Source organism: Aegilops tauschii, chromosome 6 (genome assembly GCF_002575655.3).
Source record: "Aegilops tauschii subsp. strangulata cultivar AL8/78 chromosome 6, Aet v6.0, whole genome shotgun sequence".
In the NCBI taxonomy this organism is placed as follows: Eukaryota; Viridiplantae; Streptophyta; class Magnoliopsida; order Poales; family Poaceae; genus Aegilops; species Aegilops tauschii.
In genome coordinates this window covers 77,536,243-77,563,767 of record NC_053040.3, presented here as the reverse complement: position 1 = coordinate 77,563,767, position 27,525 = coordinate 77,536,243, and the positions used below count along the sequence as shown (strand labels likewise).

The window sequence follows — 27,525 nt, the reverse complement described above, 5'->3', positions numbered from 1 at the left end:
GATAAATATCTTGGACTTCCGGTTCCTGAGGGAAGAATGAAAGCTGGTAAGTTTCAATCTACTAAAGATAAGGTTTTGAAAAGGCTCTCTGACTGGATAGAGAAATACGCGTCGTGTGGGGTGAAAGAAGACTTAATAAAATCGGTTATTCAAGCTCTACCTGTGTATGCTATGGGTATTTTTAAGTTCCCGGCTTCCCTTTGTAAGGAGTTAACACATATTATCAGGAATTTTTGGTGGGGAGATGAGGAAGATCGAAGAAAAACACATTGGTTAGCTTGGGACAAATTAACTAGGTCTAAAGGTAAGGGAGGTATGGGATTCCGGGATCTCAGATTATTTAACCAAGCCCTCTTAGCCAAACAAGCGTGGAGGTTATTGGTTCATCCGGATTCGTTGTGTGCTAAGCTGATGAAGGCAAAGTATTACCCTCATGGACATATTCTTGATACAGTGTTTCCTCAGTCAGCATCAGTGACTTGGCAGGGTATTATGCATGGTCTGGAATTGCTTAAGAATGGTGTCATTTGGCGGGTGGGTGATGGATCTAGTATTAATATTTGGAGGGATAATTGGTTACCCAGGAACACTGGACTTAAAATTTCAGCTAAAAGGCATAATACTAGATTGAAGTGGGTCTCTGATTTGTTCTTGAGTGGGAGGAAGGCATGGGATGAAAATTTGATCAAGTATCTTTTCTATCCCCATGATGCAGAGGAGGTTCTTAAGATTCGTATTCATGCTTATGGGGATGGAGATTTTATTGCGTGGCACTATGAGAATAACGGTATATTTTCCGTTAAAAATGCGTACAATTTAGCACTTAAGTTGAAGGATAGCCAAGATAAATTGGGTCAATCTAGTGGCTATCCATGCGGAGAAAGAAGACTCTGGAATTTAATTTGGAAGGCTAATATCCCTCAAAAGATAAGGATTTTTGCTTGGAGGGCCGCGACCGATAGCTTGGCGGTCCAGACCAATAGAGTTAAGCACCATCAGATTACTTCAAGTATGTGCTCCATTTGTGGAGTAGAAGAGGAAAGCACATTTCATGCCCTAGTTATTTGTCCTAAGGCTCGTGCACTATGACTGGCCTTGAGAGAATCGTGGAATATTCCTGATGAAGAGTGGTTCAAATTCTCGGGACCAGATTGGCTATTGATTTTGTTGGATTTTTTGAGCTTGCAACAGAGAGAGCAAGTTTTGTTTCTGTTCTGGCGAGCATGGCACCTGAGAAATGATTTAATTTTTGAGAAAGGGAAGGAATCCATTGCTGCATCTGCAATTTTGTGGTAAACTATTGGTCTTCTTTTACGTCCAGTCACAACTCTGTTGAGGTTGTTACTAGTAACAAAGGTAAAGGAAAAATGGGAGGTGCTACATCAGGTTTCGCAACATCACAAGAACAGGTGGGATGGAAGCCTCCTCCAGATGATTATATCAAGATCAATGTTGATGCCAGCTATGTGGAGAGTATTAGTGCGGCCAGTGTGGGGGTGGTTGTTAGGAACTTATCTGGTGAAGTTATTATTTCTTCATGGGACTTTCTAGGTCAGTGTTGCAGCATGAACGAAGCCGAGCTACATGCTTGTCTGGCAGGCCTTTATATAGGTATTACTCTTCACCAATCCATTATTTTAGAGACTGATTGTGCTTTTGTCCGTCCTTTCCTTGCAAATGAGAATCTTGACATGTCTCCGCTCATTGATTTGAAGAAAGAAGCCTTGAGTATATTGACGATGCTCAAGAATTTTAAAATTGCAAAAATTAATCGGCAGGCCAATAAGGTGGCGCACGAAATTGTAAAGTTTAGCTTTATAAATAAATCTGATGGGATTCTTCTTAATAGTGTTCCGCCCTGTGTGGCGGATTGTAATAACATTATTAATTAATTAATATAGGGGTTTTTTTCAAAAAAAAAAACAAATCGCTACATGATACACTGTTTTAATTAATGATGTGTACTTCGGTCTGAACCGACAAATTTTGGTTAATAAGGTCAGTGGCAATTCTTATTGTGATTATTTCGGTTGCTATTTTATAGATACCCAAATAAACCAAACTATATAAACAAACACCCACCCCTAACTTCAGGTTTAAATTCAGAAAATGTAATCTGACAGTGATATCATTCGTGAACCCAAAAAAAACTACCATATGAAGTACAGAAAACATTTTAAAGGTAAGCCTCTGGCCATGGATGAAATGGGAACACACAACTAATATCGGATTCATTCTGAAGGATACAAAATCTGGTGCCTCAAGGATAGAATGGAACTTGGCAACTTAACAGAGTTCAGATGGTTATCTTATTCATCAAGGAAAACCGTATCCAGAATTTGAAGCACAGAAAACTTCAAATTAAAAATACATTGAAAATATTTCTGGCTATCTTATTCCTTCGATTGTTCACCGGCCGCCCAGAACTTCAAACTTGCACTAAACAGTATCTGATGCAATAATTGCTTTCGCCAAGCATGATCTTGAGGAATATGTCGAGCATCACCGACCCTTATGGCCCCTCCACTGTTGATGGAGCTTACAAGGGAAATCAAGCTTGCAAAAAAATGAAGTCTTTAAACGGAGGTTATTTCTCTTCAATTATTGAACAGAATGAGACATTGCCAGACACAGGGAAAAGATCAGCTGTACAGCATTAAGAAAGATTGCGGCCAAGAAGGAGCCGTACCAGCAAACGCTGGACCAGTAGGTTCGTATTGGAATGCAGGACATAGCCAACGGGAGAATGTCACATGATACCAACACTCCCATGATACCAATTCGAAAAATTCAAATTTAAACATGTAAAAAATTATGAAAAAAAATCATGGATGTTCTCAACATACGTGTCTACAAGCCCTAAAAAAATCAGATCCAAATTCGATATACACAATGAGAAACAAAAAAGACAAATTCAGCATGAATAGTGTCAAATAATGACAAAACATGAATAGTGTAAAAAAACTACACTGTTCACAACAGATTTGTCTTTTTTGTTTCTCAATGTGTATATCGAATTTGGGTCTGATTTTTTTAGGGTTTGTAGAAACGTATGTTGATAACATCCATGCTTTTTTTCAGAAATTTTTGACACATTTAAATTTGAATTTTTCGAATTGGTACCATGGGAGTAAGTGTTGGTATCATGTGATATTCTCCCCATAGCCAACAATTATCATGTCAGTATACTAAAGTTAACTTTAGCATGTGAGGTCGTGATGTACTCCATTAGGTTCGTATTGCCAAACTAGACTATCCTTTTGGTCCGCAAACAAATGGATCATCAGCTTCACAAAACCACAAAATCATCAAATAAAACTACATAAGAAACACACAAAGTCATTGGCCTCATAGAGAAGATTAGATTGTTCCACATAAGAAAATTCAGACATATGCTTGTCTGTAGTTTAATCCTTGGCCGCAACATCACAAATAACAATGGCACTAGGAAGAAAATACATGAAAAAAGATCCCACTTCCACATTAGCTTAGCAACAAAGATCTACTACCTCTGTCTGGAATTAATTGACGATCAAATGGACATCCATTTGAGTCCATTTGAGCGTCAACTAATTCCATCCATTTGAGCGTCGACTAATGCCGGACAGAGGAAGTATCAACTCCATCAAACATGGTGTCACAACCAGGATAAAAAAGCTCTTCTCAAGTGCAATGGCTCACATCTATATAACAAGTTTTTCAGTCAAATGGACATCTATCATTTGTGCGCACAGTATAATTGTATAATCATAATCCATCATTTGGTGTAAGGATCCTCATATCCCATTCTCAACTTGTAAAAAATGGAACAAATCCAAATAGGATAGATAAAATAGAACAAAAAAACAAAGATGGATCAGACTTCTGGCTTGGAATCCTCGATAAAGGATTACAGTTGCACTATAATCAAGTCGATAATTTGGGGAAAGGGGCCATTAATTTTCTGAGCAGTGCATTCAATGTACATGCGAGAAGCATGAAACAGCAATCTGTTTTGTTGCAGCACGTGTGAACGTTCTTCACCAGTACAAATGGCAAAATCATCAACAGTTGCAAGGGCAAAGGTGAGGCAATCCCGAAACATTACAGATGGCATTTCATTGCTCAGTCATAGCATATGACTTGCCACCAGATGCTTCTCTGAAGTCTGACATGCGAAAATACAAAATTCATCACCGCAATGCCACAAAACTACGCAAAAACAAGAAAATATCTAAGAACACAATTAGAAGAAAAATGGATGAAAGAAGATGCACTTGCACATGGGATCAGAATGAAATTAAAGATGCTATCAGCCGCTGGACATCAGAAACACGGACCAACTTTGCTTCATTGCATCCAAAAAAGAGACTTTGGGGGGAAAAGAAGATGAGTAAAAATTCGGCAAAGTCATCATCAGAGACTTAAATACTAAGAATCAGATCATAGATCATATTGTTGCAGTATTTTCTCATCCTTTGATTCATGGAGCCATTGAACCAGCCCTATTGATCATTTCCTGGGTGTGGGAGTAATGACTGCATGGAGCTATAGTTACCAGAAAATAATATCAAGTGAAAATGAAATGAATGCAGACATTTTTTAATTTCTTGCGCATCATTTATCTACATTTTATGTTCTATTAAATCAAGTTCTGTTTAAGACAAATAAGATTGCATCTCTTCCGGAAATCAGAGATATTTGTGAGAGGATACCTAAACTCAGCAAATATGATACAGAAATGGTAGTTTTATCAGTTGAAAACAAAAACTTGAAAACAGCAAATTACATGTGATCCTCAAGAACCTCAGACTTACCCATCGATGTCATGTGGATACAGCGCCTCCAGGTAGGTTCATCCTGTAAACAGGATCCTGGAGCCATCTGCACCTCCAAATGTTGGGCATATCATCATTGGAATTTCAGATGATGTTTCAGAACAAATTACAATCTCCTAATTCAGATTAAGTACACATGGAAGATATCACACTGGGCTAATTAATCATGATTTTCCAGGTATCACCACTGCTTTTATAAACTGCAATGGCTATCAGGTTTTTCAGTCATGAATTCTCAGAAGCAGAACTGTCATGGAAGTGTTATCAAAACTGAAAACAAAAATCTCTAAAGTAAAGAGTGCAAAAATAAGAATTAATATTCATATGGCTCATATTAAGAAATTCAACCATCACTCAAATGAAAACAACAGGAGTGTAAAACAAACACATGTCACCCTTGGTTTGCACAGGAAGAAATGAATTCACAAGGAGGAAAAGAAAGTGACAACTAGAGCGTGCTAATGCAAGGCATCAGATAATAAGCGGATATTATTAGATATTATTAGTCCACACATGGAACTTTCCAGTGAGAGTGTAGGATAAATCTCAACCTGGCAGGGCGAAAGCTCTTAGGCAACAACTGCGGATGTTTTGAGAAACAAGCCATAAATTTATCATCATAGCAATGTTATTTCCCCAATATCAAATCAGACCCTATCAGAGTAACTATGACAAAAATTATAGCTCATCTGGACATAAATCCATAGCTAAAATATTAAGTTCATCATGTAGGGCTGTGTGAATAAAGACCAGCTGAAATTACATAAACTCCTAACATGAAAGTAAAGCAACTTCATCCAGAAGAAATTACCATGACAAGAAGTCAAACGCCTGAGAGTGATAAGACAACCCAGTAGAAATCTCTTGGTTAAGAAGTGATAAGATAACCCAGTAGATATCTCTTGCTGTAATCATTCAATGGTTTTAAGTTGTGAGGTATAGAACTATGCCATAAAGATGTTCCAAGCATCATTCACTTACAAGTGAAATGTCTGTACCATTACTACATTAGCTACTAATTCGTGCTACAAGCTTCCAGCAAAATCAATTCCTTTAGACAATTCACAGCCAATTCATTTTGTGGCAACTGTTACAAAATCAGGTTTCAAGTTAAGAATATGGCCGAGGTAACTTGTTCTAGAACAATATTTCAGCTTGTTTCTCCACATATAGTAGCAATTACTGCAGGGACGCAGTGGAAATTTGTTTAATTTCGTGTCATTATTTAACTCCCATCTCGTAGGAACAAGAGACAAAGCTGATGACAACACACGCTCTACCAAGATTTTCAGCCTCTTCCACAAATCGGAAAAACTTGCGAGAGGATAGTTAAACTCGGCAACAATCAAAACTAAAAGCAAATGGTAAAACAGAGACCAACAACCAAAAGAAAGAAACATCTTTCATCAAAGAACCTCAGACTTGCCCATCAATTTCAAGCCTCCAGGTAGGATCCTGGTGTTCAACTGTTGGGATACGCATCATAAGGTCTTCAAACGAATTTGTAGTATTACAGAATCAGAAACTAAACTAGGATTGTACAATAGACAAAAGGATCATGGCTCAGATCGGTATAAAACAGGTTTCTCAGTCATGAATTTTCAGAAGCAGATCTGGCATGTTTGCTTAAAGTGTTTATCATCACCGCCATGAACAAAAAACATAATAACATAAATAAACCAAGATCATAAAAAAAGGATCTGGTATTTACAGTGATTAACAAATTCAACCATGTTTTCCCTTGTGCTTCAGAAGCATGGGTAAGATTCTAATCACTGCCACCAAACAATCCAAGATCCGAAACAAAAACAGTGGAAAACAGATGTGATGTGAATGTATCCGTTACTCTGACACAAGCTGCTCATTCACGCGTAGTGTCGCGGCCTGCAACACTGAACGGCGGTTTTGGATCTAGCACAGCATTGGGGCTTTCCTTCATCACAGAGGACCGAGATCCGTCCGACAAGCCCGGGGTTAGCATCATGCAAGACAAGAAAATTATTCATCTGATCAGAAGAAATTCCACACTGCATAGCTAAAGGAACATTAGCGTTCTTCTCCATCTTCTCGCTGCCCAGGAACCATACAGATTAGTTTACAGGCACGAATACTGTTAAGATAAGCAAATCAAAACAAACACAGAAATATCTAAACCACTGATAGCAAACAACTCAGTCCCTTAGATGTTCTTTGACCATGCGATCATTTCCACAGGAGTCATTACAGGTCTGTAACTGTAAAATGGGCTCATCACAGCTGTCAAAATCAAATTACCAAGAACGTGTCGACGGGAATTTTTGTTTGACGTGTGCATGTATGTAAGAGCTGCCGGTGCCCTGGCAGAGAGATCCCTAAGGGCAAAAGAGGGGCTAACTCAATTACAACAGAACACTGTTGCTTCAAGGGAACGAGTCCAGTGGAAACAAATCAGCCTCAAGAGACTGAACATCCCAATGACCAGATGACGAAGCACAAACAAATCGCAAGTTGAGACAAGACAATGCACAAAATTAAGATTGTGCTGTTCATGACCTATCTATTGATGAATTCCTGGGCGTTGGGAGCAATAAACCCCGGTTAACCATAAGTGCATCTTTAACATTGTTGTGCTACAACTTTCCTTGTAATCAGCAGACTTTCGCACCAAATGATTAGATTCTTGAGTTTTTTATGTGTTGTTGAATGCAAATAAGATTGATTCTGAATTGATAATCACCACACTTGAGTTTGTTTCTTCAGATGGCTTGCAGTGGATTCAGCTGCATAGATGAGACAGGCAGCGAGTGCATGAGTGAATCTCATGCCATTATAAAACTCGCATCTCGTAGCTCTTTCCACAAATCAGATGTGAGAGGACAGTTATACTTGACTTGTTCTATCAGTTTAAGAATAGCAGAAATTAAATTGAAATCAGCAAAAAAGTTTCATCAAATCACCAAGAACAGCTGTCATTCAGGTAAGCAAAAAATGCAACGTTAACAAAAAACAGAGAATTTCAAAGCTACAGCTCGACAGCCGACTGATTATAAATTCTAAATCGCCTACCATACAAATATGCACGAGAGACGTACAATAACATACTAAAATTGCAAACAAAAAGGACACAACTAATCTAAGAGTGAACCATGTAACAGGCTATACTCTGGCCAACGAAAATTGTAAAGCTGGCGCAAGCAACATCAAGAAAAGCTCAGACAGTTGCTATACTCTGCTCAACGAAGGGCGCCTCTCTCGAGAGGGGCGAACTTCTCATACAAGAGGTGTCAGAAGAAAGCGATGCTCATCACAGCTGTTGTTCATATTGACACCAAATGACAAGACAAACAACCAAGCGGAAAAGGAACATTCACAAGAAGAGATCTTGGTCATACGATGAGCTCAGAGGGTTGCTAATCTGCTCATGGAAGGGACGAGTCCCTTCTCATACAAGAGGTGTCAGAAATAAGCAGTGCTCATCACGGCCAACGGTTCTTACCAAGATGCTAGTTGTTGCAAATCCATCAAAAATAAACAAACAAATTAGCGCGTGATTGTGCTCAGATATGTTTGCTGCAATCTGCTCAGCGAAGCGCATCAAGGCGCTTCTCGTACAAGAGGTGTCAGAAATAGAGCAATCATCACTGCACAAAAACAACAGAAAATCGAGATCTAATGGCAGATGAGACGGCGAGAGAAAGTAGAGATGCCGCGCAGGACGAGAGGAAGAGGAGCCGCCGCCGCCGCGACATGAGCGGCCGTGGAGCGGAGGGACTGCGGCGGCGGTTCAAACCCTAGAGAGGTGCTGGGTTGGCGTCTATGCCCACGGTGGAGTTATATAGAGGGAGTGGGAGCGGGCCAAGATTTTGTGTGGGCATTTCGTCCTATGGGCCTGTAGTGGGTAGCTAAAATATCTAAGCCCTGTAGTCTTTTTTTTCGCTCAAAAAGAAAACTGCGGTGGTCAAACCTAAAAAATCATCATATTTTTCGCTCTAAATATGTCGAGAGCAACTAGTTAACTAGCGCTCTTTCGGGAGCCTCGCAACGATCAGCGCCACTTGACGCGCTTTCAGCCATTCGCCGCGTGTTGCGCTCTGGCGCTCCCTCCGGATTTTATTTTTTTTATTTTTCCGCACGCGTTTTTTGCTTTTTAAACGTTTTTTTTCAGGGTTTTCGACGTTTTGGTTTTCCAACAGTCTTCCTTAGCTTTTTGATCAAAAAAATTCAAAAAAACAATTGCGCGAAAAAATGCATTTTCTTTTTTTTTCCTTTCGCGAGAGTCACGGTTTTGCTTCCGCGAGAGGCACGGTTTTGCTTTCGCGAGAGTCACGGCCGTGCCTCTCGGAAACGAAAAAACGTGTTTTTTGTTTTTTTTTTCCTTTTGCGAGAGTCACAGTTTTGCTTCCGCGAGAGGCACGGGTGTGCTTTCGCGAGAGTCGCGGTTTTGCTTCCGTGAGAGTCACGGGCGTGCCTCTCGGAAACGGAGTAAAAACGTGTTTTCTGTTTTTTTTCTTTCGCGAGAGTCACGGTTTTTGCTTCCGCGAGAGGCACGGTTCTGCTTTAGCGAGAGTCACGGCCGTGCCTCTCGGAAACAAAAAAAACGCGTGTTCTTTTTTTATCCTTTCACGAGATTCACGGTTTTGCTTCCGCGAGAGGCACAGTTGTGCTTTCGCGAGAGTCACGGCCGTGCCTCTCGGAAACGGAAAAAACGTGTTTTCTGTTTTTTTTTCTTTCGCAGAGTCACGGTTTTGCTTCCGCGAGAGGCACGGTTGTGCTTTTGCGAGAGTCACGGCCGTGCCTCCTCGAAAACGGAGAAAAAAACACGTTTTCTCTTTTTTTTTCCTTCCACGAGAGTCACGGTTTTGCTTTCGCGGGGGCACGGTTGTGATTTCGTGAGAGGTACGGTCGTGCCTCTTTCGAAAAGGGAAAAACCCGTGCTCCCGGTTCGGTTTTTTCGTCCGTTTTTTGTGAAAAAATGTTCGTCAATACCTATCAACATGGGATCTAGTTTTGAAAATCTCGACGCGAGGAATCCAACGATGAAAGTGTTGGGAAACGTAGAATGCAATTTTAAAAAAAATCCTACGCTCACGCAAGATCTATCTATGAGACGCATAGCAACGAGAGGGGAGAGTGTGTCCACATACCCTCGTAGACCGAAAGTGGAAGCGTTTGACAACACGGTTGATGTAGTCGAACTTCTTCTCGTTCCGACCGATCAAGCACCGAACGTACGGCACCTCCGAGTTCTGCACAAGTTCAGCTCGATGACGTCCCTCGAGCTCTTGATCTAGCAAAGTGTTGAGGGAGAGTTTCGTCAGCACGACGGCGTGGTGACGGTGATGGTGAAGTGATCCGCACAGGGCTTTGCCTAAGCACTACGACAATATGACGGGAGGCGTAAACTTTGGAGGGGGCACCACACACGGCTAGGAATCAATGTTGTGTGTTCTAGCGGTGCCCCCCACATATATATAGGTGGGAGAGGGAGAGGGGCAGCAAGGGGCACCCCAAGTAGGAGTAATCCTACTCGGCCTCCCCCCTTCCATAAGTGTCGGAGGGGGAAGGAAAGAGAGGGGGGAGGGGAAGGAAAGGGGGAGGCCGAATCCTCCACTTTCCTTCTCCCTTCCCTCCTTTCTTTTCCCCCTTATTTCGGCCTATAGGGAGCGCACCATCCCCTTAGGGGCTGGTCTGTCCCTCTCTTGGCCCATTAGGCCCATATAGTTTGCCGGGGGTTACCCGGAACCCCTTCCGGTGACCCGATACGTACCCGGTACCCCCGGAACACATCCGGTGTCCAAATAATATCGTCCTATATATGGATCTTTACCCCTCGACCATTTCGAGACTCCTCGTCATGTTCGTGATCTCATCCGGAACTCCGAACAACATTCGGTCACCAAATCACATAAGTCATATAATACAAAATCGTCATCAAACGTTAAGCGTGCGGACCCTACGGGTTCGAGAACTATGTAGACATGACCGAGACACCTCTTCGGTCAATAACCAACATCGGAACCTGGATGCTCATATTGGTTCCGACATATTCTACGAAGATCTTTATCGTTCGTACCTTAATGACAACATACGTTATTCCCTTTGTCATCGGTATGTTACTTGCCCGAGATTCGATCGTCGGTATCTTCATACCTAGTTCAATATCGTTACTGGCAAGTCTCTTTACTCATTCCGTAATGCATCATCCCGCAACTAACTCATTAGTCACATTGCTTGCAAGGCTTATTATGATGTGCATTACCGAGTGGGCCCAGAGATACCTCTCTGATACTCGGAGTGACAAATCCTAATCTCGATCTATGCCAACCCAACAAACACCTTCGGAGTTACATGTAGAGCATCTTTATAATCACCCAGTTACGTTGTGACGTTTGATAGCACACAAGGCATTCCATCAGTATCCGGGAGTTGCATAATCTCATAGTCAAAGGAATATGTATATGACATGAAGAAAGCAATAGCAATAAAACTTATCGATCATTATGCTAAGCTAACGGATGGGTCTCATCCATCACATCATTCTCCTAATGATGTGATCACGTTCATCAAATGACAACACATGTCTATGGTTAGGAAACTTAGCCATCTTTGATTAATGAGCTGGTCTAGTAGAGGCTTACTAGGGACACTGTGTTTTGTCTATGTATCTACACATGTATCAAGTTTCCGGTTAATACAATTCTAGCATGAATAATAAACATTTATCGTGATATAAGGAAATATATATAACAATTTTATTATTGCCTCTAGGGCATATTTCCTTCAGTCTCCCACTTGCACTATAGTCAATAATCTAGATTACATTGTAATGATTCTAACACCCATGGAGTCTTGGTGTTGATCATGTTTTGCTCATGGAAGAGGCTTAGTCAACGGGTCTGCCACATTCAGATTCGTATGTACTTTGCAAATCTCTATGTCTCCCTCCTTGATTTGATCACGGATGGAGTTGAAGCGTCTCTTAATGTGTTTGGTTCTTTTGTGAAATCTGGAATTGCTCCAGTATTGTCACAGAAGATTTTCATTGGACCCGATGCACTAGGTATTACACCTAGATCGGATATGAACTCCTTCATCCAGACTCCTTCATTTGCTGCTTCCAAAGCAGCTATGTACTCCGCTTCACATGTAGATCCCGCCACGACGCTTTGCTTGGAACTGCACCAACTGACAGCTCCACCATTCAATATAAATACATATCCGGTTTGTGACTTGGAGTCATCCGGATCAGTGTCAAAGCTACCATCGACGTAACCATTTACGACGAGATCTTTGTCACCTCCATAAACGAGAAACATACCCTTAGTCCTTTTCAGGTACTTCAGGATGTTCTTGACCGCTGTCTAGTGATCCACTCCTGGATTACTTTGGTACCTCCCTGCTAGAATTATAGCAAGGCACACATCAGGTCTGGTACACAACATTGCATACATGATATAACTTATGGCTGAGGCATAGGGAATGACTTTCATTTTCTCTCTATCTACTGCAGTGGTCTGCTACCTCTTGAGCATGCGTTGGTTTTCCCTTGAAGAGGAAAGGGTGATGCAGCAAAGTAGCATAAGTATTTCCCTCAGTTTTTGAGAACCAAGGTATATCAATCCAGTAGGAGACTACACGCAAATCCCTAGTCCCTGCACAAACAAATAAGAACCTTGCAACCAACACGATAAAGGGGTTGTCAATCCCTTCACGGCCACTTGCAAAAGTGAGATCTGATAAAGATAATAAGATAAATATTTTTGGTATTTTTTGTTGTATAGATTGAAAAGTAAAGATTGCAAAATAAACGGCAACAGAAATAGCACGTTGGCCGGAGATTAATATGATGGAAAATAGACCCGGGGGCCATAGGTTTCACTAGTGGCTTCTCTCAAGATAGTAAATTCTACGGTGGGTGAACAAATTACTGTCGAGCAATTGATAGAAAATCGCATCGTTATGAGAATATCTAGGCATGATCATGTATATAGGCATCACGTCCGTGACAAGTAGACCGAAACGATTCTGCATCTACTACTATTACTCCACACATCGATCGCTAGCCAGCATGCATCTAGAATATTAAGTTCATAAGAACAGAGTAACGCATTAGGCAAGATGACATGATGTAGAGGGATAAACTCAAGCAATATGATATAAAACCCATCTTTTTATCCTCGATGGCAACAATACAATACGTGCCTTGCTGCCCCTGCTGTCACTGGGAAAGGACACCGCAAGATTGAACCCAAAGCTAAGCGCTTCTCCCATTGCAAGAAAGATCAATCTAGTAGGCCAAACCAAACTGATAATTCGAAGAGACTTGCAAAGATATCAAATCATGCATATAAGATTTCAGAGAAGAATCAAATATTGTTCATAGATAATCTTGATCATAAACCCACAATTCATCGGATCTCGACAAACACACCGCAAAAAGTATTACATCAAATAGATCTCCAAGAGAATCGAGGAGAACTTTGTACTGAGATCCAAAGAGAGAGAAGAAGCCATCTAGCTAATAACTATGGACCCGAAGGTCTGTGGTAAACTACCCACACATCATCGAAGAGGCTATGGTGTTGATGTAGAAGCCCTCCGTGATCGATTCCCCCTCCGGCGGAGCGCCGGAGAAGGCCCCAAGATGGGATCTCACGGGTACAGAAGGTTGCGGCGGTGGAAATAGGGTTTCGTGGTGCTCCTGGATGTTTTCAGGGTATATGAGTATATATAGGCGAAAGAAGTAGGTCAGTGGAGTTGCGAGGGGGCCACGGGGGTGGGGGGCGTGCCTACCCCCTGGGCGCGCCTCCCTGCCTCGTGGCCGCCTCGTTGCTTCCTTGACGTCCACTCCAAATCTCCTGGATTGCGTTTGTTCCAAAAACGATCCTCGCGAAGGTTTCATTCCGTTTGGATTCCGTTTGATATTCCTTTTCTGAGAAACACTAAAATAGGCAAAAACAGCAATTTGCACTGGGCCTTCGGTTAGTAGGTTAGTCCCAAAAATAATATAAAAGTGCATAATAAAGCCCATTAAACATCCAAAAGAGATAATATAATAGCATGGAACAATAAAAAATTATAGATACGTTGGAGACGTATCAAGCATCCCCAAGCTTAATTCCTGCTCGTCCTCGAGTAGGTAAATGATAAAAACAGAATTTTTGATGTGGAATGCTACCTAACATAATTTTCAATGTAATTTTCTTTATTGTGGCATGAATGTTCAGATCCGAAAGATTCAAGATAAAAGTTTAATATTGACATAAAAATAACAATACTTCAAGCATACTAACTAAGTAATTATGTTTTCTCAAAATAACATAGCCAAAGAAAGCTCATCCCTACAAAATCATATAGTTTGGCCATGCTTCATTTTCATCACACAAAAATGCTCTCATCATGCACAACCCCGATGACAAGCCAAGCAATTGTTTCATACTTTAGTATTTCTCAAACTTTTTCAACTTTCACGCAATACATGAGCGTGAGCCATGGACATAGCACTATGGGTGGAATAGAATATAATGATGGGAGTTGTGTGGAGAAGACAAAAAAGGAGAAAGTCTCACATTGACGCGGCTAATCAACGGGCTAGGGAGATGCCCATCAATTGATGTCAATGCAAGCAGTAGGGATTGCCATGCAACGGATGCACTAGAGCTATAAATGTATGAAAGCTCAACAAAAGAAACTAATGGGTGTGCATCCAACTTGCTTGCTCACGAAGACCTAGGGCATTTGAGGAAGCCCATTATTGGAATATACAAGCCAAGTTCTATAATGAAAAATTCCCACTAGTATATGAAAGTGACAAAATAAGAGACTCTCTATCATAAGGATCATGGTGCTACTTTGAAGCACAAGTGTGGAAAAAGGATAGTAGCATTGTCCCTTTTATTCTTTTTCTTTTTTTGGGCCTTTCTTCTTTTTATTTGGCCTTTCTTTTTTTTTCTTTTTTTATTTGGCCTTTTTTATGGGACAATGCTCTATTAATGATGATCATCACACTTCTATTTATTTACAACTCAATGATTACAACTCGATACTAGAACAAAATATTACTCTATATGAGTGCCTCCGGCGGTGTACCGGGATGGGCAATGAATCAAGAGTGACATGTATGATAAATTATGCATGGTGGCTTTGCCACAAATACGATGTCAACTACATGATCATGCAAGGCAATATGACAATGATGAAGCGTGTCATAATAAATGAAACGGTGGAAAGTTGCATGGCAATATATCTCAGAATGACTATGGAAATGACATAATAGGTAGGTATGGTGGCTGTTTTGAGGAAGATATAAGGAGGTTTATGTGTGATAGAGCGTATCATATCATGGGGTTTGGATGCACCGGCGAAGTTTGCACCAACTCTAAAGGTGAGAAAGGGCAATGCACGGTACCGAAGAGGCTAGCAATGATGGAAAGGTGAGAGTGCGTATAATCCATGGACTCAACATTAGTCATAAAGAACTCACATACTTATTGCAAAAATCTACAAGTCATCAAAAACCAAGCATTACGCGCATGCTCCTAGGGGGATAGATTGGTAGGAAAAGACCATCGCTCGTCCCCGACCGCCACTCATAAGGATGACAATCAAAGAACACCTCATGTTTCAAATTTGTCACACAACGGTTACCATACGTGCATGCTACGGGACTTGCAAACTTCAACACAAGTATTTCTCAAATTCACAATTACTCAACTAGCACAATTCTAATATCACCATCTTCATATCTCAAAACAATCATCAAGTATCAAACTTCTCATAGTATTCAATGCTCTCTATATGAAAGTTTTTATTATACCATATTGGATGCCTATCATATTAGGACTAGTTTTATAGCCAAAGCAAATTACCATGCTATTCTAAAGGACTCTCAAAATAATATAAGTGAAGCATGAGAGATCAATAATTTCTATAAAATAAAACCACCATCGTGCTCTAAAAGATATAAGCGAAGCACTAGAGCAAAATTATCTAGCTCAAAAGATATAAGTGAAGCATAAAGAGTATTCTAATAAATTCCGATTCATGTGTGTCTCTCCAAAAGATGTTTACAGCAAGGATGATTGTGGTAAATTAAAAAGCAGAGACTCAAATCATTCAAGACGCTCCAAGCAAAACACATATCATGTGGTGAATAAAAATATAGCATCAAGTAAAGTTACCGATAGACGAAGACGAAAGAGGGGATGCCTTCCGGGGCATCCCCAAGCTTAGGCTTTTGGTTGTCCTTGAATTTTACCTTGGGCTGCCTTGGTCATTCCCAATCTTAGGCTCTTGCCACTCCTTATTCCATAATCCATCAAATCTTTACCCAAAAACTTGAAAACTTCACAACACAAAACTCAACAGAAAATCTCATGAGCTCCGTTAGTGTAACAAAACAAACCACCACATTAAGGTACTGTAATGAACTCATTCTTTATTCATATTGGTGTTAAACCTACTGTATTCCAACTTCTCTATGGTTCATACCCCCCGATACTAGCCATAGATTCATCAAAATAAGCAAACAACACACGAAAAACAGAATCTGTCAAAAACAGAACAGTCTGTAGTAATCTGTATCAAACGCAAACTTCTGGAACTTCAAAAATTCTGCCAAAATAGGAAGACCTAAATAATTTGTTTATTGATCTACTGCAATTGGAATCAGTATTTTATCACTTTCTGGTGATTTTTAACAATTGTTTTCGTGAGCAGAAAGTTTCTGTCTTTTTCAGCAAGATCAAATAATTATCACCCAAGAAGATCCTATAGGTTTTACTTGGCACAGACACTAATTAAAACATAAAACCACATCTAAACAGAGGCTATATGAATTATTTATTACTAAACAGGAATAAAAAGCAAGGAACAAAAATAAAATTGGGTTTCCTCCCAACAAGCGCTATCGTTTAACGCCCCTAGCTAGGCATAAAAACAAGAATAGATCTAGGTATTATCATCTTTGGTATGCAATCCATAAGTGGCTCTCATAATAGATTCATAAGGTAATTTAATTTTCTTCCTAGGAAAGTGTTCCATGCCCTTCCTTAACCGGAATTGGAATCTAATATTTCCTTCTTTCATATCAATAATTGCACCAATCGTTCTAAGGAAAGGTCTACCAAGAATAATAGGACATGTAGGATTGCAATCTATATCAAGAACAATGAAATCTACGGGGACATAATTCCTATTTGCAACAATAAGAACATCATTAATCCTTCCCATAGTTTTTTAATGGTGGAATCCGCAAGATGCAAGTTTAAAGAACAATCATCAAATTCACGGAAACCTAACACATCACACAAAGTTTTTGGAATCGTGGAAACACTAGCACCCAAATCATAGCATATCATTCATGATCTTTAATCTTAATTTTAATAGTAGGTTCCCACTCATCATAAAGTTTTCTAGGGATAGAAACTTCTAATTCAAGTTTTTCTTCATAAGATTGCATTAAAGCATCAACAATATGTTTGGTAAAAGCTTTATTTTGACTATAGGCATGAGGAGAATTTAGCACGGATTGCAACAAGGAAATACAATCTATCAAAGAGAAATTATCATAATTAAATTCCTTGAAATCCATAATAGTGGTTTCATTGCTATGTAAAGTTTTGACCTCTTCAATCCCACTTTTACCAATTTTTGCATCAAGATCTAAAAACTCCGAATCATTGGGACGCCTTTTAACTAAAGTTGACTCATCTCCAGTCCCATCTTTATCAAGATTCATATTAAAAAACAAAGATTAATAGGAGACACATCAATCACTTTTAGATCTTCATCCTTATTATCATGAAAACTAGAAGAACACGCTTTCACAAAGCAATCCTTTTTAGCACGCATCCTAGCGGTTCTTTCTTTGCACTCATCAATGGAAATTCTCATGGCTTTGAGAGACTCATTGATATCATGCTTAGGTGGAATAGATCTAAGTTTCAAAGAATCAACATCAAGAGAAATTCTATCCACGTTCCTAGCCAACTCATCAACCTTAAGCAATTTTTCTTCAAGCAAAGCATTGAAATTCTTTTGCGAAATCATAAATTCTTTAACACTAGTCTCAAAATCAGAGGGCATCTTATTAAAATTTCCATAAGAGTTATTGTAGGAATTACCATAATTATTAGAGGAATTACTAGGGAACGGCCTAGAATTAAAGTTTCCTCTATACGCGTTGTTACCAAAATTGTTCCTACCAACAAAATTCGCATCCATAGATTCATTATTATTCTCAATCAAAGTGGAGAAAGGCATATCATTGGGATCAGAAGAAACACTCTTATTAGCAAACAATTTCATAAACTCATCCATCTTTCCACTCAAAACATTAATCTCTTCAATTGCATGAACCTTTTTACTAGTAGATCTTTCGGTGTGCCATTGAGAATAATTAACCATAATATTATCTAGGAGTTTAGTAGCTTCTCCTAAAGTGATTTCCATAAAAGTGCCTCCCGCGGCCGAATCTAAAAGATTTCTAGAAGCAAAATTCAACCCAGCATAATTTTTTTGTATAATCATCCATAATTTCAAACCATGTGTAGGGCAATTACAAATCATTAATTTCATCCTCTCCCATGCTTGTGCAACATGCTCATGATCAAGTTGCTTAAAATTCATGATATCGTTTCTAAGAGAGATGATCTTAGCGGGAGGAAAATACTTAGAGATAAAAGCATCTTTGCACTTATTCCATGAATCGATACTATTTTTAGGCAAAGAAGAAAACCAAGTTTTAGCACGATCTCTAAGCGAAAACAGAAATAGCTTCAATTTAACAATATCATTATCCACATCTTTCTTCTTTTGCATATCGCACAAATCAACGAAGTTGTTTAGATGAGTGGCGGCGTCTTCACTAGGAAGGCCAGAGAATTGATCTTTCATGACAAGATTCAACAAAGCAGCATTAATTTCACAAGATTCAGCATCGGTAATAGGAGCAATCGGAGTGCTAATAAAATAATTGTTGTTGGTATTGGAAAAGTCACACAATTTAGTATTGTCTTGAGCCATCGTGACAAACAATCCAACACACAAGCACACAAGAAGCAAGCGAAAAGAGACAAACGGAAAAAGGGCGAATAAAACGGCAAGGGTGAAGTGTGGGAGAGGAAAACTAGAGGCAAATGGCAAATAATGTAATGCGAGGGATAAGAGTTTGTGATGGGTACTTGGTATGTCTTGACTTGTGCGTAGATCTCACCGGCAACGGCGCCAGAAATTGGCGAGTTGACGGGAGATCAAACCTTGACTTGACTTGGCGTAAACCTCCCCGGCAACGGCACCAGAAATCCTTCTTGCTACCTCTTGGGCATGCGTTGGTTTCCCTTGAAGAGGAAAGGGTGATGTAGCAAAGTAGCATAAGTATTTCCCTCGGTTTTTGAGAACCAAGGTATCAATCCAGCAGGAGACTACACGCAAATCCCTAGTACCTGCACAAACAAATAAGAACCTTGCAACCAACATGATAAAGGGGTTGTCAATCCCTTCACGGACACTTGCAAAAGTGAGATCTGATAAAGATAATAAGATAAATATTTTTGGTATTTTTGTTGTATAGATTGAAAAGTAAAGATTGCAAAATAAACGGCGACAGAAATAGCACGTTGGCGGGAGATTAATATGATGGAAAATAGACCCGAGGGCCATAGGTTTCACTAGTGGCTTCTCTCAAGATAGCAAATTCTACGGTGGGTGAACAAATTACTGTCGAGCAATTGATAGAAAAGCGCATAGTTATGAGAACATCTAGGCATGATCATGTATATAGGCATCACGCCCGTGACAAGTAGACCGAAACGATTCTGCATCTACTACTATTACTCCACACATCGACCGCTATCCAGCATGCATCTAGAATATTAAGTTCATAAGAACAGAGTAACGCATTAGGCAAGATGACATGATGTAGAGGGATAAACTCAAGCAATATGATATAAACCCCATCTTTTTATCCTCGATGGCAACAATACAATATGAGCCTTGCTGCCCCTGCTGTCACTGGGAAAGGACACCACAAGATTGAACCCAAAGCTAAGCACTTCTCCCATTGCAAGAAAGATCAATCTAGTAGGCCAAACTAAACTGATAATTCTAAGAGACTTGCAAAGATATCAAATCATGCATATAAGAATTCAGAGAAGAATCAAATATTGTTCATAGATAATCTTGATCATAAACCCACAATTCATCGGATCTCGACAAACACACCGCAAAAAGTATTACATCGAATAGATCTCCAAGAGAATCGAGGAGAACTTTGTATTGAGATCCAAAGAGAGAGAAGAAGCCATCTAGCTAATAACTATGGACCCGAAGGTCTGTGGTAAACTATTCACACATCATCGGAGAGGCTATGGTGTTGATGTAGAAGCCCTTCGTGATCGACTCCCCCTCCGGCGGAGCGCCGGAGAAGGCCCCAAGATGGGATCTCACGGGTACAGAAGGTTGCGGCGGTGGAAATAGGGTTTCGTGGTGCTCCTGGATGTTTAGGCGAAAGAAGTAGGTCGGTGGAGCTGCGAGGGGCCCACGAGGGTGGGGGCGCACCTACCCCCTAGGCGCGCCTCCCTGCCTCGTGGCTGCCTCGTTGCTTCCTTGACATCCACTCCAAGTCTCCTGGATTGCGTTTGTTCCAAAAATGATCCTCGCAAAGGTTTCATTCCGTTTGCATTCTGTTTGATATTTCTTTTCTGCGAAACACTGAAATAGGCAAAAAAACACAACAATTTGCACTGGGCCTTCGGTTAGTAGGTTAGTCCCAAAAATAATATAAAAGTGCATAATAAAGCCCATTAAACATCCAAAACAGATAATATAATAGCATGAAACAATAAAAAATTATAGATACGTTGGAGACGTATCATGGTCGGGCATTGAGTCTGACTCAACTTCACACCTTGTAACACAGGCAAGAACCCTTTCTTTGACTGATCCATTTTGAACTTCTTCAAAACTTTGTAAAGGTGTGTGCTTTGTGAAAGTCCAATTAAGCGTCTTGATCTATCTCTATAGATCTTGATGCCCAATATATAAGCAGCTTCACCGAGGTCTTTCATTGAAAAACCTTATTCAAGTATCCTCTTAAGATATCCAGAAATTATATATCATTTCCAATCAACAATATGTCATCCACATATAATATTAGAAATACTACAAAGCTCCCACTCACTTTCTTGTAAATACAGGCTTCTCCGAAAATCTGTATAAAACCTTATGCTTTGATCACCTCATCAAAACGTATATTCCAACTTCGAGATGCTTGCACCAGTCCTTAAATGGATCGCTGGAGCTTGCACACTTTATTAGTACCTTTAGGATCGACAAAACCTTCTGATTGCATCATATACAACTTTTCTTTAAGAAATCCATTAAGGAATGCAGTTTTGATGTCCATTTGCCAGATTTCATAATCATAAATGCGGCAATTGCTAACATGATTCGGACAGACTTAAGCATCGCTACGGGTGAGAAAGTCTCATCGTAGTCAACTCCTTGAACTTGTCAAAAACCTTTTGCAACAAGTCGAGCTTTGTAGACGGTAACATTACCATCAGCCTCAGTCTTCTTCTTGAAGATCCATTTATTCTCTATGGCTTGCCGATCATCGGGCAAGTCAACCAAAGTCCATACTTTGTTCTCATACATGGATCCCATCTCAGATTTCATGGCCTCAAGCCATTTTGCGGAATCTGGGCTCATCATCGCTTCCTCATAGTTCGTAGGTTCGTCATGGTCTAGTAGTATGACTTCCAGAACAGGATTACCGTACCACTCTGGTGCGGAACGTACTCTGGTTGACCTACGAGGTTCGGTAGTAACTTGATCTGAAGTTTCATGATCATTATCATTAGCTTCCTCTCTAGTTGGTGTAGGCATCACGGGAACGGTTTCTGTGACGAGCTACTTTCCAATTCGAGAGAAGGTACACTTACCTCATCAAGTTCTACTTTCCTCCCACTCATTTCTTTGGAGAGAAACTCCTTCTCTAGAAAGGATCCATTCTTAGCAACAAAGATCTTGCCTTTGGATCTATGATAGAAGGTGTACCCAATAGTTTCTTTTGGGTATCCCATGAAGACGCACTTATCCGATTTGGGTTCGAGCTTATCAGGCTGAAGCTTTTTCACATAAGCATTGCAACCCCAAACTTTAAGAAACGACATCTTAGGTTTCTTGCCAAACCACAGTTCATACGGTGTCATCTCAACGGATTTATACGGTGCCCTATTTAAAGTGAATGCAGCTGTCTCTAATGCATAACCCCAAAACGATAGTGGTAAATCGGTAAGAGACATCATAGATTGCACCATATCTAATAAAGTACGGTTATGATGTTCTGACACACCATTACGTTGTGGTGTTCCAGGTGGCGTGAGTTGTGAAACTATTCCACATTGTTTTAAATGAAGGCCAAACTCGTAACTCAAATATTCGCCTCCGCGATCAGATCGTAGAAGCTTTATTTCCTTGTTACGATGATTCTCCACTTCACTCTGAAATTCTTTGAACTTTTCAAATGTTTCAGACTTGTGTTTCATCAAGTAGATATACCCATATCTGCTCAAATCATCTGTGAAGGTCAGAAAATAATGATATCCGCCACGAGCCTCCACACTCATCGGACCGCATACATCGGTATGTATTATTTCCAATAAGTCAGTGGCTTGCTCCATTGTTCCGGAGAACGGAGTCTTTAGTCATCTTGCCCATGAGGCATGGTTCGCAAGCATCAAATGATTCATAATCAATTGATTCCAAAAGTCCATCCGCATGGAGTTTCTTCATGCGCTTTACACTAATATGACCTAAACGACAGTGCCACAAATATGTTGCACTATCATTATCAACATTGCATCTTTTGGCATCAATATTATGAATATGTGTATCACCACTATGGAGATTCAACAAAAATGGACCACTCTTCAAGGGTGCATGACCATAAAAGATATTACTCATATAAATAGAACAACCATTATTCTCTGATTTAAATGAATAACCGTTTCGCATTAAACAAGATCCAGATATAATGTTCATGCTTAATGCTGGCACCAAATAATAATTATTCAGGTCTAAAACTAATCCCGAAGGTAGATGTAGAGGTAGCGTGCCGATGGCGATCTTATCGACCTTGGAACCATTCCCGACGCGCATCGTCACCTCATCCTTAGCCAATCTTCGTTTAATCTGTAGCCCCCTGCTTCGAGTTACAAATATGAGCAACCGAACCGGTATCAAATACCCATGCACTACTACGAGCATTAGTAAGGTACACATCAATAACATGTAAATCAAATATACCTTTGTTCACTATGCCATCCTTCTTACTAGATCATAAAAGCGCGCGTTGCCGCGCCCGTACATCTTAATAAAATATATTTAAGAAGATTTGGTCATTGCAAATACTTGAGAAAATATATACAATATATCTATGTTGTGCAAATCTAGTGAGAAAATTCTACATATTGATGCAAGGGATAAATAACAGCGGTGCTATAGATACAGCTTCTCATCTTACTTACAATGATGTTCCAAGTCAAGGATACAATGATATCTCACAAAATCAGCATATGACTATCCCAACTTCATTCATGCCCACACACAACTTCCGGGCGCCTCCACGTGACCATGCTTCCCTCAATTAAAAAACGTGAACATGTTGTTCAGTAAAAGAGCACTACCTCCTCGAATGCCCTGAGAGCTGATTGGATGTCCATTAGCTACTCAACATTTTGTTGTATTGCCTTGTTAAATTTGCTCTTGCTCTGAGGGAATTGTATGAACAACACAGTTAAATTGATGCAGAAAAGGAGAGAGTTAAATCAGGAGCGAATTTCCAAGAAAATGGCTCTACTATTGAAGAGCATAAGCACAGCCAAAAATATATACATGGATATTGAATACTTTGCACAAAAAATCTCAAGTACACGTAATACATTATAGAAGTATATACGGAACTTGTTCTTATAGCTCCAAAAACCGCAAGGATGGCTGAAATACTTGGAATTATTGCATTTTCTTATTTGCCCGAGGGATATTATGCCATATGTTTTTTTGGCGAGAAATCTTTCTGGTTCATTGATGAAAGTGAACAAAGCAACTTATGTTTTTTGTACGCTAATATTATATTTTTTTCTTTCGAAAAGGGGCGCAGGCTAACACTATATACAATTTCATCGCAGAGGCTAAACTTCATTAAATATAAATCATAGGAGAAGATAAAAACATACTGAAATAAGTTGTTTCATGGAAGGTTTTCCTTTAAAAAACAAAAGGTAAACACACACGTCACTTCCTCGGCCGTTGTCGCATCAACAAGCTAACAAAGACTCAAAATTACACAGAGATGTACATGTGCAGCCTGCTAACTTCAAAAAACAAAAAAAACAAGAATGGAAGTTGCCATACCTTTGTCTACACCCTATGCAGCATGCTAGAGCCTCACTCTGAACAACATTTAGACAAACTCTCACTCTGAACAATCAATTACTGCTGCAGAGACAGGAGAAGTTTCCGACCATATCAAGATGCATCAGCTACAACATCTACACTTATTTACCTGACAAGGTGATACTGGCAACTGAAGAAAAAGGTAAGCCATGTGTGACCTGGAATCCAACTTGACATGTATTGTTCATATCTGAATAATTAGTACCCGTGAGAGGCATCTCATCGGCTCGCTCTCAGCTTTGCTGATGTACATAACAAGAAGCACAATTCAGAGAACACTTATAGCTTCAATACTAGCGTCAATATGGACAGAGAAAAAAAACTCCACTACCGTTCTTTCCAAACTACTGATTCAAACAGAACAAAAGCTTGTACTTGTTTTATTATAAAAGCTGAGAGAGATTGCTGCGTAGTACGCTGATGTATAGCAATAGTAGAACTTCTCATATAGTACTGGCAGAACCAGGGACTGTGTGGGCACCAAGGCAAGCACTCCGATTATGTGCTTATAAAATGGGATTGATCTGGGCCGAGGGTTGGAACTTGGAAGTGGCGGATGTGGCACAATGGTCTCTCCTTCCCTGCCCCTTTGTTACCTTATGCGAGAGGAATCCACAACCATGTCAAGAGAGCTCCCTTCCGAAGTTGGTGGCAAGGATTGGATCCGAGGCACAAATGGAAGTGACGGGAGTGGAAAGGCCAGAGGGCCGACGAGACGACCGTGGCACACCATCTTTCCTTCATTGCCCTTTTCTTCCCCAGCAGCAAGCACCCTAAAGCGATTGCCAAACCACATGAGCCTGTTGTTGTGAGCCGCTAGGAGTATCGCCATTGTGCGGACGAGGGTGGAGGATGAGAGGACACGGTGGCCAGTTCTAGGGCTTAGGGATGCCGCCGCCGTCGCCTGTAGGAGGAGGTGATCAGATGAACGACCGCAGGCTCACCTCTTTCACTCATCTACCACGCGGATCGTAACATTAGGCTGCATTAGTAAATGAGAGGGCTCGCAGATCGATCCTCGGAGCAGCAGCCCACTAACGCGTTTGGGCCGGCAGGGACGCTTGAGGTGGGAGCGGTAGAAAAGACAGCGGGGACTGGAGGATCCAGATCGCTGAGTGAGCTAATCGGACGGTGCAACGTGTCAAATCGCTGTGGAGGCTCCTAGGTAGCCCCGTTATACTGTTTCTCAATCCGCCAAATACTTGGGGCAGTTCCACTTCCAGTGACCAATCTCTTTGCAGTAGAAGCACTCAGATTCAGGCTTAGGTCTAGACTTGGGCTTCTTCGCGAGAGTGGCAACTTCCATTTTCTTACTTGCCCAAGGGATATTATGCCATATGTTTTTTTTGGCAAGAAATCTTTGTGGTTCATTGATGAAAGTGAACAAAACAACTTATGTTTTTTGTACGCTAATACTATATTTTTTTCTTTCGAAAAGGGGTGCAGGCTAACACTATATACAATTTCATCACAGAGGCTAAACTTCATTAAATATAAATCATAGGAGAAGATAAAAACATACTGAAATAAGTTGTTTCATGGAAGGTTTTCCTTTAAAAAACATAAGGTAAACACACACGTCACTTCCTCGGCCGTTGTCGCATCAACAAGCTAACAAAGACTCAAAATTACAGAGAGATGTACATGTGCTGCCTGCTAACTTCAAAAAACAAAAAAACAAAAATGGAAGTTGCCATACCTTTGTCTACACCCTGTGTAGCATGCTAGAGCCTCACTCTGAACAACATTTGGACAAACTCTCACTCTGAACAATCAATTACTGCTGCAGAGACAGGAGAAGTTTCCGACCATATCAAGATGCATCAGCTACAACATCTACACTTATTTACTTGACATGGTGATACTAGCAACTGAAGAAAAAGGTAAGCCATGTGTGACCTGGAATCCAACTTGACATGTATTTTTCATATCTGAATAATCAGTACCCGTGAGAGGCACCTCATCATCTCGCTCTCAGCTTTGTTGATGTACATAACAAGAAGCACAATTCAGAGAAGAAAACCAGGGACTGTGTGGGCACCAAGGCAAGCACTCCGATTATGTGCTTATAAAATGGGATTGATCTGGGCCGAGGTTTGGAACTTGGAAGTGGCTGATGTGGCACAATGGTCTCTCCTTCCCTGCCCCTTTGTTACCTTATGCGAGAGGAATCCACAACCATCTCAAGAGAGCTCCCTTCTGAAGTTGGTGGCAAGGATTGGATCCGAGGCACAGATGGAAGTGACGGGAGTGGAAAGGCCAGAGGGCCGACGAGACGACCGTGGCACACCATCTTTCCTTCATTGCCCTTTTCTTCCCCAGCAGCAAGCACCCTAAAGCGACTGCCAAACCACATGAGCCTGTTGTTGTGAGCCGCTAGGAGTATCGCCATTGTGCGGACGAGGGTGGAGGATGAGAGGACACGGTGGTCAGTTCTAGGGCTTAGGGATGCCGCCGCCGTCGCCTGTAGGAGGAGGTGATCAGATGAACGACCGCAGGCTCACCTCTTTCACTCCTCTACCACGCGGATCATAACATTAGGCTGCATTAGTAAATGAGAGGGCTCGCAGATCGATCCTCGGAGCAGCAGCCCACTAACGCGTTTGGGCCGGCAGGGACGCTTGAGGTGGGAGCGGTAGAAAAGACCGCGGGGACTGGAGGATCCAGATCGCTGAGTGAGCTAATCGGACAGTGCAGCGTGTCAAATCGCTGTGGAGGCTCCTAGGTAGCCCCGTTATACTGTTTTCTCAATCCGCCAAATACTTGGGGCAGTTCCACTTCCAGTGACCAATCCCTTTGAAGTAGAAGCACTCAGATTCAGGCTTAGGTCTAGACTTGGGCTTCTTCCCGAGAGTGGCAACTTGCATTTTCATATTTGCCCAAGGGATATTATGCCATATGTTTTTTTGGCGAGTAATCTTTGTGGTTCATTGATGAAAGTGTACAAAACAACTTCTGTTTTTTGTACGCTAATATTATATTTTTTTCTTTCGAAAAGGGGCGCAGGCTAACACTATATACAATTTCATCGCAGAGGCTAAACTTCATTAAATATAAATCATAGGAGAAGATAAAAACATACTGAAATAAGTTGTTTCATGGAAGGTTTTCCTTTAAAAAACATAAGGTAAACACACACGTCACTTCCTCGGCCGTTGTCGCATCAACAAGCTAACAAAGACTCAAAATTACACAGAGATGTACATGTGCAGCCTGCTAACTTCAAAAAACAAAAAAACAAAAATGGAAGTTGCCATACCTTTGGCTACAC

The 27,525-nt window shown here is 40.7% G+C and overlaps 7 non-coding genes and 5 pseudogenes across 7 annotated transcripts; all 12 read right to left on the bottom strand.

The window, feature by feature from the left end:
* Positions 1–3,851: 3,851 nt before the first annotated feature.
* Positions 3,852–3,936, bottom strand: LOC120967583 (small nucleolar RNA Z103; annotated as a pseudogene).
* A 161-nt stretch (positions 3,937–4,097) lies between these two features.
* Positions 4,098–4,184, bottom strand: LOC120967615 (small nucleolar RNA R64/Z200 family; annotated as a pseudogene).
* Positions 4,185–4,390: 206 nt separating this feature from the next.
* LOC120967592 (small nucleolar RNA Z199) lies at positions 4,391–4,464 on the bottom strand (annotated as a pseudogene).
* A 319-nt stretch (positions 4,465–4,783) lies between these two features.
* Positions 4,784–4,898, bottom strand: LOC120967594 (small nucleolar RNA Z278). The gene has a single exon (XR_005761324.1). It is a non-coding gene; the product is annotated as a small nucleolar RNA Z278 (small nucleolar RNA).
* Positions 4,899–5,011: 113 nt separating this feature from the next.
* On the bottom strand, positions 5,012–5,096 carry LOC120967565 (small nucleolar RNA Z223; annotated as a pseudogene).
* A 929-nt stretch (positions 5,097–6,025) lies between these two features.
* Positions 6,026–6,131, bottom strand: LOC120967675 (small nucleolar RNA snoR97). The gene has a single exon (XR_005761401.1). It is a non-coding gene; the product is annotated as a small nucleolar RNA snoR97 (small nucleolar RNA).
* Positions 6,132–6,373: 242 nt separating this feature from the next.
* LOC120967561 (small nucleolar RNA Z223) lies at positions 6,374–6,470 on the bottom strand. The gene has a single exon (XR_005761299.1). It is a non-coding gene; the product is annotated as a small nucleolar RNA Z223 (small nucleolar RNA).
* Positions 6,471–6,648: 178 nt separating this feature from the next.
* LOC120967696 (small nucleolar RNA snoR134) lies at positions 6,649–6,805 on the bottom strand. Its single transcript, XR_005761421.1, has one exon. It is a non-coding gene; the product is annotated as a small nucleolar RNA snoR134 (small nucleolar RNA).
* Positions 6,806–6,982: 177 nt separating this feature from the next.
* Positions 6,983–7,078, bottom strand: LOC120967534 (small nucleolar RNA SNORD25; annotated as a pseudogene).
* A 926-nt stretch (positions 7,079–8,004) lies between these two features.
* On the bottom strand, positions 8,005–8,108 carry LOC120967659 (small nucleolar RNA snoR1). The gene has a single exon (XR_005761385.1). It is a non-coding gene; the product is annotated as a small nucleolar RNA snoR1 (small nucleolar RNA).
* An 84-nt stretch (positions 8,109–8,192) lies between these two features.
* On the bottom strand, positions 8,193–8,280 carry LOC120967658 (small nucleolar RNA snoR1). The gene has a single exon (XR_005761384.1). It is a non-coding gene; the product is annotated as a small nucleolar RNA snoR1 (small nucleolar RNA).
* Positions 8,281–8,350: 70 nt separating this feature from the next.
* On the bottom strand, positions 8,351–8,442 carry LOC120967660 (small nucleolar RNA snoR1). The gene has a single exon (XR_005761386.1). It is a non-coding gene; the product is annotated as a small nucleolar RNA snoR1 (small nucleolar RNA).
* Positions 8,443–27,525: the final 19,083 nt, after the last annotated feature.